The sequence below is a fragment of the Carcharhinus amblyrhynchos genome, chromosome 20, assembly GCF_965287045.1.
Source record: "Carcharhinus amblyrhynchos chromosome 20, sCarAmb.v2.hapA, whole genome shotgun sequence".
Classification (NCBI taxonomy): Eukaryota; Metazoa; Chordata; class Chondrichthyes; order Carcharhiniformes; family Carcharhinidae; genus Carcharhinus; species Carcharhinus amblyrhynchos.
In genome coordinates this window covers 23,324,790-23,341,641 of record NC_137343.1, presented here as the reverse complement: position 1 = coordinate 23,341,641, position 16,852 = coordinate 23,324,790, and the positions used below count along the sequence as shown (strand labels likewise).

General features: G+C 44.4%; 1 protein-coding gene across 1 annotated transcript in view; it reads left to right on the top strand.

Moving 5' to 3' along the window:
* emid1 (EMI domain containing 1) overlaps nt 1-16,852 on the top strand; it is a 355,515-nt gene that overhangs the window by 64,751 nt on the left and 273,912 nt on the right. The gene's annotated exons all lie outside the window — the stretch shown is intronic.

Sequence of the window (16,852 nt, the reverse complement as noted above, 5' to 3'; positions counted from 1 at the left end):
TGATCGCTCACCATCCTTCTAAATTCCATTGAATATAGACCCAGACTCCTTAACCACTCCTCATATGACAAACCTTTCATTCCTGGGATCATCCTTGTGAACCTCCTCTGGACCCTCTCGCCATTCTTCCTTCAATATGGGGCCCAGACCATCTCACAATATTCTCCTGTTTTTGTGAAGTGGAGCAGGGCTGGATAGCTGCCTCCATTATAATCGGGAGCAGGAACTAGCAGTATGTAGAATATCAGAGCAGAAGATACCATTCTGAAGAACACAAGAAATAGATGCAGGAGTGGGCTGCCAGGTCCTTCAAGCCTGCCTTCCCCCTCCACACACACACACACACACACACACACACACACACACCAGCCCCCGCCTCCCAATACAATTAAGGCTGATCTATGCCGGCCTCAGCTCCTTCTCTGTGTCATTTCCCCATAGCCCTCTATTATTTAGTCCATTATGTTCGCTCCTCACTTATTCCTGTTCTCTGCTTTTTTCTCTCTCTTTTTAACAATTGCTCCTACTGATCGACTTCTCTTTTAAAAGCTATTATTAATTCTCTTCCACCATTTTTTCTGATAAGACTGTTTATGGCCTAACAACTTTGTATTTAAAAAAAAATCTCCCAGCCACTCCCTTTACTGTTCTGATGATGTCCTTTAAGCTATCCAGTTTCTGACTCAACCAATGGGAATAGATTTTTTCATAATTAACCTTGTTAAACCCCTTCTCCATTTTTAATATCTTCTTGATCTCCTCTGAACCTTATCTCTTCTAATGAAAAGACTCTTGCTTCTCCAGTCTATTATCATATCTGGTAGAATAGTTTCTTTTATAAATCTGTAGTAAGATGAAAATTAATTCTATCCAGCATTGTGGCCTCCAGAAGCTTAAGCACTACAGATGTTAACCCTGACTGGGGTTAATCTGTTGTTCATCTACAGTGTTAAATTGGTGACCTTTGAGTCCTGTGGCACAAGTTGCATATCCAAGAATGTTTGAAAGATTCTGGTCAGCGTTCTGGATGTGAGACACTTGTCCTGCCCTAACCTCCAGGGCTACGGGCCAGGTACTTAAATGGGATTAGTGTAGTCAGATCTTTGTTTACCAGCTTGGACATGATGGGCCGAATGACCTCCTCCTGAACTCTAAATGTTAATGACTATGTATCATCAGGACCTGGTTTCTTCACCATTTGGAACTCTACCGATTATTTCCAGTACTGTTATGACATGACAGGTGTGGGGTAGTTGGGGGGAGGGAGGGAACTGGTGATATTAAATCTAAGCTACCCTGATTTCTCTCCTTGCCACCATCCATAAACTGAGAGGTGTTTTTGATTTGCTTCCTTTTCTGTAAGCAGTGGCATATTTCCCAATCCCTCACTTTTAATTTCTGTTAATAATCTCACTGTGAAGTTGCAATGGGACGAACTTAAAGGTTTAGTTTATTTGCCTCTCTCAAATATGCCCCCTGTGCACTCATATAGTTAAAGGAGGGATAGAGAAAAATAAATATTTACAGGGCAGAAACTGCAAAGGAAAGAATTATTGTTTCATATGGGTCCAGAGCAAAGTCCAATGAGATATTCCTCTACAGAGGTCAGTGGTTGAAAATCATGCTGTATAATTCACATTTTCAGTGGAGATGATTTCACGTGGTGAGATAGGCATGTGGAGATAAATCAGCCTTGAATGCGATGGTACTGAAGTTCCAATAGAAACAAAGTAGATGGAGACCAGATACTCATTTTAGACAGAATGCTTGTAGATAGGAAAATGGCATATTGAGCTTCGCAGTTCCACAAGCAATATTACAGGTTCTGCAAGCTAGGTCAGATCTCATCATTCACACCTCCACTCTGGTTTTGACAAAGGGTGTGTATCCCTTTGTTTGTCTGTCTGGGTCCTTGAGGTTGTTAAGTGTCCCAAACATTAAGACCTGAAAGGAAGGTTAAATGATCCTTTGCCCTAGTAGATGAGTAGGCTCCGGTTGGCCATCCTAGCTTAAGAAATGCAGATGACCTTTGTAAAGTTCTGTTTGAAATTGGTCTCTGCCCAAAGGGGGTCGTTAGTGTCTCTCCAGAGATGACGAGGTGCAAGATTCTGTGATGCTGTCATGGGAATTACTTTTGTTTGAGGGTCACAGGCAGACGTAACTTCAACCGTTTTAGAAGATTTTAACATTTTTAGAAATAGCCATGAGAATATCTATATATAAAAATATCCAGGGTGAGGTCCTGGTCCCTTAACTGTACTAATTATTTATGTATGGCTATCCTTTCTAATAGCTTAACCTCTTCCTCTTGTACCTTTTCATTCCCACTATCACACTGGTTAAAACAAAGAACACACACTCATTTGGAATCTGTGCCAATCTTTCATCCTTCTGGAGAAGATTTCTTCTTGTATCTCTAATCACTCCTACCCTTTGAGCTTTGGGAAAGGAAGAGGAGACTCTTCTGCTCTGCACCTAGCCTGCTTGATCTGCCTCTCTCCAGGTTTAGCGGTGGAATTTAAAAATTCCCCGTTCTACTGCTGGTAGATTCTATTCCTGGCAAAATGATACTGCTACTTTTACCTGTTTCAATTCATAACTTGCAGCTAATTTCTCCTTGGTGACAAAATCTGTCACTGAGCTTATTGTGCCCAACCCCGTTCCACCCAAGCCTTTAAAATGGGACTTCAAAGCAATGGCTTCCCCGACCCCAGTCTGTAGAATGCCTTGGATCCATTCACATTGTGTTCTGTGAAAGGGTTAGTTTGAGTAGTCATAATTGTCCAGGTTTCTACATGATTGTTTTACAACACAAAATAAAGCCTTCAATTTACTTTTACAACGAGATTGTTAATGCCTTATGATCAGTCACTGAAACTGCAAATTGTGCATTTATATTCAGCAGGCCTTCTGAATAGATGTAATCGGACATTTTCATTCCATAACTCCCTCTTCACTCCAAGATGAAATTATAATGAAGGCAAGTTTCCTTTAACATTCAAAGAATTCTGAATATTTTATTTCTCAATTCAAACTCCTGCTTTCCCCTCTTATTTATTAGTGACGCAATTAGACATATATTATCACTGTAATGAAGTTACTGTGGAAATCCTCTAGTTGCCACACTCTGGCCTCTGTTTGGGTACACTGAGGGAGAACTTAGCTTGGCCAATGCACCAAACCAGCATGTCTTTCAGACTGTGGGAGGAAACCGGAGCACCCAGAGGAAACCCACGCAGACATGGGGAGAACATACAGACTCTGCATAGACGGTGACCCAAGCCAGGAATTGGAGCTGGGTCCCTGGCATTGTGGGGCAGCAGTATTAATCATTGTGTACCATGCTGCCTTTTTCTAATGACACAGAGCAGGAATTTATAGCAGCACTTGCCCCAAGACTGGAAAATCCCACCCGAGGTCAACGGACCTTTCCCGTGGCCCACCCTTCGCCCACTACGATTCCTGAGATGGGCTGAATGGGAACATTTGCCTCACGCACTCCTGCTTCTCCCAGGTATGCAAGCTGTTCCCAAGCACTGAGCCTTGGTACAATGCGGAGTGATTGAAAACTGACGGCAGATCCAGTCCTGACACCAGCTGTTGGCAAGAAAGGAGCAGAAAAATAGAAAGCAAAAAGCTATGATTCTGAGGTAATGAAACGGAAACTAAAGAGGAAATGACCTGATACTGTCTCAAGTATATGGTGGGTAGAAGAAAGGGGGAGGGAAGCTAGAGGGGTTAGCAGTATTGGGTTTTGAAGCTGATGGTGTGATTTTAAGTGGGTAAACTGGATTAAACTGGAGCAAATGACGCTTTAAATGGGCAGTCAACAAATTCTGCTGCTGTGTATTTGGTAAGGCTAAATATATGTAGAACGGCACAGTGGTTAGCATGGCTGCCTCACAGTGCCAGGGACCCAGGCTCAATTCCAACGTAGGGTGACTGTCTGTGTGGACACATTCTCTCCGTATCTGCGTGGGTTTCCTCCCGGATGCTCCTGTTTCCTCCTACAGCCCAAAGATGTGTAGCTTGGGTGGATTGGTCGTGATAAATTGTCCCTTAGCGTCAGGGGGACTAGCTAGGATAAATGCATGGGGTTATGGGGATAGGGCCTGGGTAGGATTGTCGTCTGTGCAGGCTCTCTGCACTGTGGGGATTCTATGATTCTATAAAGCAAGTATGTTGAATGGTTGCAGTTGTAGCCAAGATCATTGATGGAGTTCACATCGAGGAAATGATATTTTTAAAAATCTTTTGAAGATTTCAATTCAGATTTTCACATCATGCCACTAACTTTCAATTTTGTTTTGAGCATGCCAAACAAAGACAGAAAACAGATGATCAGAATTGTGCAGGCCTCAATCCATGTGTTTACTTTATAAACAAAGGAATAAACTCTTAATCCAATGGAATCCTGGCGGATTTGCTGCATTTTCTAATGCTACAGACCCGGTCACCTAAAAGCTGCCTTGAGCAGTTTTAAAACAACAGTAATCTGGTGCTGAAGCTTTTCTTTTTGTGTCTGCTTTTCAGGATCAGAGGGTTTTGTTGATGCCAGCCACTTCACTCTGCTTGTACATTCAAAAGAAATATCTTGACTGCTACTCAAAATCTTCTGGTGATTCGTCCCATTATAGAATGAGGAACTTGCTGAGGTTCAAAAGCATTGTCTCATCATTGAGTAAATGCTGTATCACTTTCGCAAGTTTTTCTTACAAACAGACTGATGGCAGATGGTGCTGAGGATTGCTTTTGTGCCTTTGAGGGCAATTCTGTAAGATGACAACAATTTTATGCCTTTGTTTGAAAATGCAGCAAATCCACAGGAATTTCACCTGAATTAAGTGTTTATTCTTTTTTGTTTATAAAGCACAATGGCACAGTGGTTAGCACTGCTGCTTCACAGCGCCTGGGACCCAGGTTCGATTCCTGGCTTGGGTCGGAGCGTTCTCCCCGTGTCTGGGTGGGTTTCCTCCGGGTGCTCCGGTTTCCTCCCACAGTCCAAAGATGTGCAGGATAAGTGAAATGACTGTGCTGAATTGCCCCTTATTGTCAGGGGGATTAACAGGATAAATATGTGGGGCGACGGGGATAGGGTCTGGGTGGGATTGTTGTCAGCACAGGCTCAATGGATGGGCTAAATGGCCTCCTTCTGCACTGTAGGGGATTCTTTAAAAAATATATAGATTAAAGCCTTGTACAATTCTGATCATCGGTTTTCTGTCTTTGATGTATTCTTAATAAAATTAAAAATATAATATTTGGTGGCGCAGTGTGAAAATTCTAATTGAAATTTTCAAAAGGTTTTTTAACATGATTTCCTCAATGTGAACTCCATCAACGATCTTGGCTATAAGTGCAACCATTCAACATACTTGGCTTATACAGATGTTTAGCCTTACCAGATACGCAGCAGCAGAATTGGCTGACGTGAAGCTGGCTGCTTAATGAGAGTTACATGAGAGAACATCTCAGGAGGGATTGATTTACTACAGCCAAGTGTCTCCTGGGCTTTGAGGTACCAACTGGAGCTTGTTACAAATTAGATCATTATTAGAATGTTAACAGACGGAGAGATTTAATTAACTCTGTAAATTCCTTGTTTGGTCAATTTTTATTTTCCTCACTAGGTGCAGAAAGCATCGCCGGCCTCTTGTTTTTTGATCACTAGAGTGTGAATAGAGCCTTTTGCATTCTCTGGATCTTATCAGACACATACGGTAGTGTCAGGGAGAAAAAGGGGGCAAAGGTTAGCTTGGAGCCTCCTGCGTCAAGACTGTAGCCTGTATAAAAAAAATCCTGATCCAGCAGAGTTAGTTATGGTTGTCCAGAAAATATATAGATCACTTTTGAATAAACGTTTAATGTGTGATAACTTTTGCAGATGGAAAAAAAATCTTAAATCCAGTTATGTTCTGTGGGCTGGTTAGCTGCATGTTGTTTGTACACAGACAAGGAGATGTTTCTCTAAACAAATGCCTTTTTTATCACAGTCGACAATAATATTGGTAGAGGATCAGAACATGATAAGTTAAAAATTTATTTATTTAGTGTCACGAATAGGCTTACATTAACGCTGCAATGAAGTTATTGTGAAAATCCCCCTAGTCGCCACAGTCTGGCGTCTGTTCGGGTACGCAGAGGGAGAATTTAGCATGGCCAGTGCACCTATCCAGCATGTCTTTCGGACTGTGGGAAGAATTGGAGCACCCAGAGAAAACCCACTCAGACACGGGGGGAACAAGGACACTGAGCCAAGCTGGAAATAGAACATGGGCCCCTGGCACTGTGAGGCAGAAGGGCTAACCACTGTGCCACCTTAATAAACAGGATGTTGATATTTATAATACATGTTAGTTTTCTGTCAGAGGTTTTGCTTAAATCGGATATAGCAGCAATGCAGAATGCAACACCCTCTCCCCTGCTTAATACAGATTAATTCTAAACTCTTTCTACCCACGTAAACCCGCTTTCCTTGATTAAGGCTGCCAATTTGTACATCTTTGTTGCATTGTGAACCTGTACAAATGGGCACTGTTGTTGCCTAAACTAATGAACTGGGATCACTTATAGCAGGAAAAGACCACATTCATCATCATGGGTCAGACCGCAGTCTGTTGGTTATTCAAAGGCACATATCTGAACCTCACATTCTCAGTCATGTATTTCTCTTTATTCAAATTAGTTAATTTAGTTAACTGGTGATTTTTCTCTTTAAAGAAACCAAAGGAAACAATTTCCTACCCCACTCCACGCTGTGATGTATATTTAACATGATGTAATTTTCTGGGAGATTATTCATGTTCTCTGCTGATTGGCAACATTCAATCCATTGTTTTCACTTCCACGATTCTGAGTTTGGTCATGTTTCCTTGTGGACCTGGAGGTCATTTCCTTCCAGTTGGTCAGAGGATGTAATAGATTATAAAAATAATTCTGTGCTATTTCTGTAGATTTATCAAAATAATGTAACTTATGTTCTCTAGTCCAAAGAATGGGCAGCTAATAATTCATTTTTGTCTCCTATTTTAAACGTTCAAAGTTGGGAAGAGGGAATGCTGAAGGTCTAGACTACTCAGCAAATGTCTTGCACACGCGTGCATACATGCACTTGCACCGTGGGGAGATTGTGGCGTGGAGGTAATGTCACTGAACTACTGATCCAGTAAAAACCCACCTGGTTCACTAATGTCTGCTAAGGAAGGAAATCAGCCTTTGTAACCTGGCCTGCCTACACATCAGACCGTCAGCAGTCTGACTCTTACCTGGCTTCTGAAATTGCCAAACGAGCCAGTCTGTTCAACAGCAATCAGAAATGGGCAACAAATGCTTGCCTTGCCCACATCCAATGGAAGACTCTTTAATGCATGTATGCGCACACGCAGATACACGCATGTACGCGCGCACACAGATGCATGTGTGCACATGCGGACGCACATGTGCACACTGTTGCACATGCACACGTGGATACCCGCACGCAAGCGCACATGGATGCCCATGCACATGCAGGTGGCCATGTGGACACACGCGCTCGCGCGCGCACGGAGGCACGCATGTACGCAGATGCACACACAGGTACGTGCACATGCAGATGTATGCACGCATGTGCGCACGCGGATGCACGCACGCACAGACACACACACGCGGAGGCACACACACATATGCAGATGCACATCCACTCACACAGCCACATCTGCTTTCTTGCTGACAGAACCTCACACACACACTCCACTCATACCCCATTGGATTTCTTCTCTATAATCTGCTTGGTTATAGCAATTTCCTCATCTGGTTCAGTTATATTCCAATCAAAACTTCTGAGGCAGACTGCAGGTGTTTTCTCAATCTGGAGCAGAGTAGTTTAGTGCAGATACAAGGCCCAGTTGTAATTTCATGGACAGGCACCAGTCTTCTTCCACAGGATATTTAACTGGAGTAAAATAGTGGTTTTGTGCACTTTGCTGATGGACCCAACATCAGAAATCAGAAGGGCCAGCTCTTCCTGGTTGTATACTGCAGGGGGGGGGGGGGAATGGGGGGCAGGCTACAATTTGTTTAGTGAAGAAACGCCCGTTAACATTAAGTTGAGGGAATTTTGTTTAAAATGTCACATCTCCCTTCAATTCTGGCTTCGTGATTTTAATCACTTTGCTATTACGAGCTCTGCATTTAGCCCCCTGTGCCCATAAATTCTGCAATTTCCCCCACAAACCTCTCCAGCTCGCTCTCCCTCATCTTTTCAAATGCCCCTTAAATCTACCTCTTTGATTCAATATTTCTGAATCTGTCTTCTTGTCAGATACCGTCTGAGCATGTTCCTGTGAAGTGCCCACAAACATTTTGCTATGGACAGAATCTTGCCCAGAAATGGCAGTGTCAGAATCTGTCTGCAAACTGGTGTGTTTCTCTCCAGGGAAAGAAGCCAGGTGTTCGCTCCAGATCTTATAGCACATTGTCAAAAAAAAAAGAGCGTGTTTCCCGTTGTCATTCTGGGGGGCATGTCAGGAAAGGGTGAGATTGGCACACCATTTTAAAGGATGTCCCATTCAGAGGGAAAAATAACCTTCCCCTCACCACCATGGAGGTCTTAAGGGCTCCCCCCAACCCCTTGATCAAAGCCAGTTCCAACCGTGTGGTGCCAATCTATGCCAAGGGAAGTGAAGGGGGCAGTGTCAGGGCACTGCCTGGCCCTGTTCCTCTTCCCCCAAGAGCTACGCTCATTTTTATGCCCTCAGAGGTGTTCCCATGACAAGTTCACGTCTGGGTGAAACTGGTAAACCTCACCGACATGAGGATTGAAAATACGGTTGGAGGGCATATATGGGAAGGGTGGGTGGTCTTTAATTATATTGAAATATATGTTAATGTATTGTAATCAGGTTCACACCCAATAGGATTACGTCCCCGGTGAGGGGGCAGCAAAAACTGGAGATGGCAATCTCGCCAGTGAGACTCGCGCATTCCGGGTGGATCGTCAGCTTCCACCCCCTTTCCCGTGGATGGAGAGTGCAATCTCAAGGTCGCGATCCTATATTGAAGGCATAATATAAATGTAAAGTCCGCTTAAAGTATGGGCGTGGTAGGACACGGGCCACTCAAAGGAATTAGCCCAATCCATCACGCAAACCAGCCTCCCATCCATTGACTCTGTCTACACTTCCCACTGCCTCGGAAAAGCAGCCAGCATAATTAAGGACCCCACCATCCCAGACATTCTCTCTTCCACCTTCTTCAATCAGGAATGAAATAGAAAAGTCTGAGGTCACTTACCAATTGACTCAAGCTCAGTTTCTCCCCTGCTGCTGTCAGACCTTTGAGTGGACTTATCTTGCATTAAGTTGATCTTTCTCTACACTCTAGCTATGACTGTAACACTCCATCCTGCACTCCCTCATTTCCTTCTCTGTGAACGGTATGCTTTGTCTGTAAAGCCCCAAGAAACAATACTTTTCACTGTATGTTAATACATGTAACAATAATAAATCAAATCAAATTAATGCCAAAATATCTCTTTGGTCATCAAGCTGTTTGTTTTTGACTGTGGATGAGTACTTTTGTTTACAACCTCCTTTTCACATGGTCCTCTTCTGCACTAACAGGCCAGGCTCCATTGGGGAAGTCATCTCACAGAGTGAACCCATTTTGTATTATAAAATCTCAGCCCAGCGTGTTATCATTGAATTACTAACCAGGTTCTTCTCGGTGTATTAGAATTCCCTGTTTAGTACTTTCAGTAAATAATGGCGTCTAAGAAAGCAGTGTTGTTTAAAGTTTGAATTAGAAATTGGGTATCGCAGCCAGGCCATCACTGTCAGGATGAGGCTGGAGAGGTTGTGGTATAGGGGAAGCATTTTGCAAGATGACCAATCGTTGCCATGGCACCCGAGTGGACAGGGAGGGCTTTGAGACCTCCCTGGAGTTTTGGCCCCCTCAAACCCCACTTCTACCATGTCTGCCAATGGGAGGCCACTTCAAGGTATCTAAACTGCAACTCCCCCATCCCCTTATCTACGGGGACCTGGAGGCCAACTGGAAATCCCTTTAGACTTCCTTTGGCCTTAAGTGAGCTCCCCAACCTGCAGACATCCAAGTATATTCTAGGGGCTATTGTTAGCTCTCACCTCCAATCCTGGCTGCAATGGAGGTCAAAACTCCAGCCTTCATTTTTGTCACCTGGAATCTGTATTGTCTATAGAGTTAAACCGAGTTTGGACTGTGTAGGGTTGGAGTTGCACACTGATTTTTCAAATGTACTGGACGGTGATCTCCTATGTTGTTTCTAAGGAAAACATTGCATCCCTTGCTGTCTCCACCGCTGAGTGTACTTGTTACCAAGTATAAATTTTATTTGTTCTTATTTGGATATTGTCACCATATCTTGGGTTCCCTCTCACTTTCTTTCCTCACGTTTTTTTACCCCCTCTCTTCCTCTGTGGGGAGAAAGAAAGTGGGCAAACGCAAGTGTGTGGAAATAGCTAATGCTGAAGTTGAAAGAGGTCCAGAGGCCCTGGCAGATTTGACATTCAACACGTTCATTCGCTGCAGAGAAACATCAACAAAGCAAATCGGGTTTTGAATTGCATAGACAGAACAGGAAGTGATAAGTCAGAGGAAGGCATGCCCGTGCTCAGACTGTTTAATGCTTTGGTCAGAACTATGCGATCACAAAGACACAGAGATATTCCAGTACCCCCAGGGTACGACCACAAAAACCTTAGTGTCAGCAAATTGAGATACAAAGTAAGAGCTGGAGAAACTGGACTTTTCAGCTTTAAAAGGAGCTAAATTAGGAATGACCTATCGCATTTATTCTGATATTTCTCTAGAAGAGGTGGGACTAAAAGAAATACCTGATGTTGAATTAGACTGAGTATCCGCTGTGGTTCGGTAGGTAGCGCTGTTGTCGCTCAGTCTCGGGTTCCGGTTCAAGTCTTAATCCAGGGCTTGTGTATGAGAAAATCGAGGCTGACACTCCAGTACAGTACTGATGGGAGTGCGGCACTGTTGGAGGAGTGTCTTTTGGGTCAGATGTTAACCGTCATCCCCATCTGCCTGCTCAGGTGGATGTGAAGAACAGCAGAGAAGTTATCTCTCATGTCCTGGCCAATATTTATTGCTGAGTCAACATTACAAAAACAGATGAGCTGGTCTCTCTCTTGTTACTGCTTGTGGGAGCTTGCTATGCACATCTTGGGTGCCCCATTTCCTACTTTGCAACAGTAACTACCCTTTAAAGGGTATTTCTTCAACTGTAAAGAACATCGAGACATCCGGTAGCCATGAAAAGTGATTTGGAATGCAAAGTCTTCATAAGTTGGGCAAGAAGATGACAAAGGATGGCATGGTGGCACAGTGGTTAGCGCTGCCACCTCGCAGCTCCAGGGACCCGGGTTCGATTCCGGCCTTGGGTAACTGTGTGGAATTTGCACATTCTCCCCGTGTCTGTGTGGGTTTCCTCCGGGTGCTCCGGTTTCCTCCCACAGTCCAAAGATGTGTGGGTTAGGTGGATTCATCATGTTAAAATTGCCCCTTATTATCCCAAGATATGCAGGTTAGGGGGATTAATGGGGCAAATGTGTGAGGTTATGGGGACGGAGCTGTCAAGATTGTGTTGGAGAGTCGGTGCAGACTGGATGAGTAGAATGGCCTCCTTCTGCTCTGTGGGATTCTATGATTTTATGATCCTAATAATTCATTGCAGCTAATGAATTTGGGCAGATTTAGGCATGACGTTGGAAGTTCTTTACCACACAGAGAATGGTCACCACTGCTTATCCAATGCCAACAGCAAACTCACCGTAGGGTATATATTTGGAGATATGTCTGTGATCCATTTGACTCACGTGATCCAGCCAGTAGAGTTGCCATGGACACAAGAGGGCAAACCTGCTGGGCATCCATGCAGACGAGCGTACATTCATATTTGGTGCTCTGTCTTTCCAGTAGATCTCGAATGTTCATCCACAGCAGCAGAGGTAGAAGCTGTTCAGCCACTTCCTTGACTTGCATAAGTTGTCCATGCCTCACTGCCATAGGGTTCTGAGAACACATGCCTGGTATACACACATCTTTGTACTTTTGGTGTTGGTTCACATTTGACTTCTCAACTTTGACATGGCAACTGTGGCCTTGGCACTTCTGGTGCTGATTTCGGCATTGAGGGACAGGTTGCTGGTAATGGTTGATCAAGGTACTTGAAGTTGTGGCCAGCCGGGGGTGAACATAAGAACATAAGAACATAAGAAATAGGAGCAGGAGTAGGCCATCTAGCCCTTCGAGCCTGCCCCGCCATTCAATAAGATCATGGCTGATCTGTTGTGGCTCAGTTCCACTTTCCCGCCCTCTCCCCATAACCCTTAATCCCCTCTCTTATCAAGAACCCATCAACCCGCTTCTTAAAAATATTTAGCGAGGCAGCCTCCACCACTTCAACGGGCAGAGAATTCCAGAGATTCACCACCCTTTGAGTGAAGAAGTTCCTCCTCAACTCCGTTCTAAACCGCCTCCCCTTTATCTTGAGGCTGTGCCCCCTAGTCCTACTGTCTTTTTTGAGCGGGAAGAGTCTCTCCACCTCTATCCTATCCATCCCATTCATCATCTTATACGTCTCAATGAGATCTCCCCTCATTCTTCTAAACTCTAACGAGTACAAGCCTAGTTTATTCAGCCTCTCCTCATAGCTCAATCCCCTCAACTCCGGTATCAGCCTAGTAAACCTCCTCTGCACTCCCTCCAGGGCCAAAATATCCTTGCGCAGGTGCGGCGCCCAAAACTGCACACAGTACTCCAGCTGCGGCCTCACCAATGCCCTATACAGCTGCAGCAAGACCTCCCTACTTTTATATTCAATCCCCCTCGCTATGAAGGCCAGCATCCCATTCGCCTTCCTGACCACCTGCTGCACCTGCAAGCTGGGTTTTTGCGACTCATGCACAAGGACCCCGAGGTCCCTCTGCACCGTCGCCTGCTGCAGTTTTTCACCACGTAAGTAATAGTCCTTCCTACCATTCTTCCTACCAAAGTGGACCACCTCACACTTGCCAACATTAAATTCCATTTGCCATTTCCTGGCCCATTCGCCCAGCCTATCTAGATCCTTCTACAGACTCTCCACACCCTCCGCACAATTTGCCTTTCCCCCAATCTTGGTGTCATCAGCAAATTTCGACACCCTGCACTCGGTTCCCTCCTCCAGATCATCTATATAAATGGTAAATAGCTGAGGCCCCAGCACCGACCCCTGGGGCACCCCACTAGTCACCAACCACCAATCCGAATAGCACCCATTGACCCCCACTCTCTGCCTCCTATTTGACAACCAATCCTCTATCCACGCTAACACCCTACCCCCAACTCCATGTCCCCTGACCTTCTGCAATAACCTCTTGTGAGGTACCTTGTCAAACGCCTTCTGAAAATCCAGAAAGACCACATCCACCGGCTCTCCTCTATCCACTGCCCTAGACACATCCTCATAGAACTCCAGTAAATTTGTCAGACACGACTTCCCTTTAATGAAACCGTGTTGCGTCCGCCCTATCAAGCAATTCCCTTCAAGATGCCTCGCAATTTCCTCCTTAATGACGGATTCTAACATTTTACCTACCACAGACGTTAAACTAACCGGCCTATAATTCCCCGCCTTTTGCCTGGCACCCTTCTTAAACAACGGAGTAACATTAGCCGTTTTCCAACCTTCCGGCACTTCCCCGGAATCCAGCGACGTCTGGAAAATAACCACCAAGGCATCCACTATAACCTCCGCCATTTCTTTCAGAACCCTCGGATGCATTCCATCCGGTCCTGGGGACTTGTCCACAATCAGCCCCTCCAGTCTGTCGAGCACCACCTCTCTAGTAACAGTAATGTCATTAAGACCCTCCATTCCTACCACCTTTCCATCGCTAACACCCGGCAAATTATTCACGTCCTCCTCCGTGAAGACAGAAACAAAAAAGTTATTCAACACCTTAGCCATATCCCCATCCCCTACCACTAGCTCCCCTTTCTCATCCTCTAAAGGACCAACGTTCACCCTAGCCAGCCTCTTCCTTTTTATATATTTATAAAAACTCTTGCTATCCTTTTTTATATTAAGTGCTAGCCCAGCCTCATAGCTTCTCCTACCCTCCTTTATCAACTTCTTTGTCAATCTTTGTTGACATTTAAACCTTTCCCAATCCTCTTCTCGCCCACTGCTCTTAGCTACTCTAAATTCCTCCGCTTTTAATTTAACACTTTCCTTCACCTCCTTCGTTATCCACGGCTTATTACCTCTCTTCCTACTGTCCTTTTTAACCATCGGAATAAATTTCTGCTGAGCACCAAGAAAGATCTCCTTAAAGATCCTCCACTGCTCCTCAGCAGACCTACCTTCCAACGCACTCCCCCAGTCCACATTTGCCAATTCTTCTCTCATCCTACCATACTCCCCTCTATTCAAACAAAGGACGCGTGTCCGGGAACCCACTTTCTCCTCCTCCATCTGCACCAGAAACTCCACCATACAATGATCACTCTCTCCAAGAGGATCCTTCACCACAAGGTCCCTAATTCTACCCGCCTCATTACATAGCACCAGATGGTGAGGGGTAGTTTTCCTGTCCCACCCGCCCCTGGAATCGCAGTGGGTTGTGGGGACGGACCATGCGAAGGTCGTTTGACCTTGGGTGGGATTATCCGATTTTGTGGCGAGCGCAGCTGGAAAATCCCACCCAATGAGCGAGATTGACAATGTTCTAGAACCATAGGACCATAGAATTCCTACAGTGCAGAAGGAGGCCCATTCGGCCCATCATGTCTGCACCGAACACAATCCCACTCAGACCCTATTCCCACAGCCCTACTTATTTACCCTGCCAATCTCCTGACACTAGGGTCAATTTAGCATGGCCAATCAATCTAACTTGCACATCTTTGGACTGTGGGAGGGAACCGGAACACCAGAGGAAACCCATGCAGACATGGGGAGAATGTGCGAACTCTACACAGACAGTGACCCAAGGTGGGAATTGAACCCAGGTCCCTAGTACTGTGAGGCAGCAGTGCTAACCACTGTGAGACCGTGCTGCCCATGTTGATGAGAGGTTTAGTCATTTGTGAATCTCCCTATTTCCTCTCAAAACTTAACATTAAATTAGATGTTTCCTGACCAGATTATGAATGCATCTCTAACGAAGAAAGCATTTAGAATAATACTGGCTTGCACGTGGCAAAGAACAGGATCCACTTGTCGGATCTGCTGTTGAGTGAGAAAAAGATTTAATAAACATCTGAAATTGTAAAAACATCCCATTTTCGAAGTCAGGCTGGCCTCCAAAAGCTCTTGTATTCTCGGAGTCCTGGAATAAATCCCCAGCAGTAGCCAGGCATTTTTCGCTGTTCCAAAGAGAAGCTGGAGGTAAAATTGGCCAGCGAGGGTCATTACCAAGCATTTTTGCATCAGACACATCTCTGGCTGACTCTCATCCCGAGGAAAGAAAAAAATCCGAAGAATACAAGAACATTTGGCAAACCTGACGCAGGATCATTTTTCAAGGGCACTGGTAAGAATTCGATTTCCCACTGTCAAAGATAATTAGAGGGTAAGGCACTTAGTGAATGTGGATATAATGGTAAACCAGAACCTGATGCCAGGAAGACCACTGAGAATATTTGGCAGCAGAACTGGCTGCAGCACTTCCATTATTCAAAGCTCTGTTTCTTTTTATACATTTCAATTTATTGCTCTGTGTAGATCAGCGTTTGTTTACCCTAGCTTTTCTTCTCAAAACGCAATATTCAGTGTTTTTGATTGGAATTTTAGATTGTATTTTCACTTTTTAATGGATCAGTATGTAAATATGGTTCCAAGTGTTAAATCTTCACTTGCGATTGCAATGATTATTCGATGAATGATTTAAAAGCAAGGGGAAGTGAGAATCTTTTTTCTTGTGATGGTTCACTGATAGTCAAGACAATGCCGAGCATTTTTTTAAAAAATGCAAAAGAATTCACAGTGGGGTCACCCAATTTACATCCTCTGATGTATGACCTTGTTTAAGTGCCGCTGTTAGCAGCGCTGAAGAATAGAATAAAGCACAAAACTGATTTAGCATTTCCTGAATTATGCATTCTATGTTTTGCTGGATGCGAGGCAAAAATGTTACAGTGGGCTGCTTGTTCCAGGCTGACGACTGCAATGTCAAGACTTGATTAAGCTCCGGTTAGACCATGTTGCTGTTATTGTATAGTTACTTAGCTCCATACCAAGCTTCTTTAAATAACGCGTTATTGTTCATTCTAATCGGACACAAAAGGGAGAGCAAATCCTTTTCTGCTAGTTCTGTCTTTGCAAATTGAAGTAAAAGATTGACACGGATCTCCATGGGCAATATCTAAGGGGCTTCTGCCAAAATGTAAAAGATGATGCACAAAGGTGGTTGTATTATTGCTGTTGGGACAAAGACGGCTCAAATGATTCACATGCTGGAAATTCTTGGCACTATCCCAATCACTTGATATGTTACTTGGGGGAACTTTTGCTTTAAACTTTTAGGATCAGGGGTTTTCCACACATAGAAAACCACTTGTACTCGAGTTGCATAAAAATGATTCCTCCTGGGAGTTTCCTGGATGGTTCGGTGGGATAAAGCACTGCATGTTGATTAATAAAAGTACCCTGTCCTGATCGCGGGACTGTGCCGAATTAGCTGATCTCAGTTGAGTTGATGTAATTGGCCTTGATGCTCTCCAGAAGGGATGGTAAGGATTGCCAGGGATCCGGAGCCTGATTACCATGAGGTGCCACTGTGGAAAAAGTCCATGTTTGCCAATTGAAAGAGAGTTCCACTGCAGTGTCACTTCCCAGTGG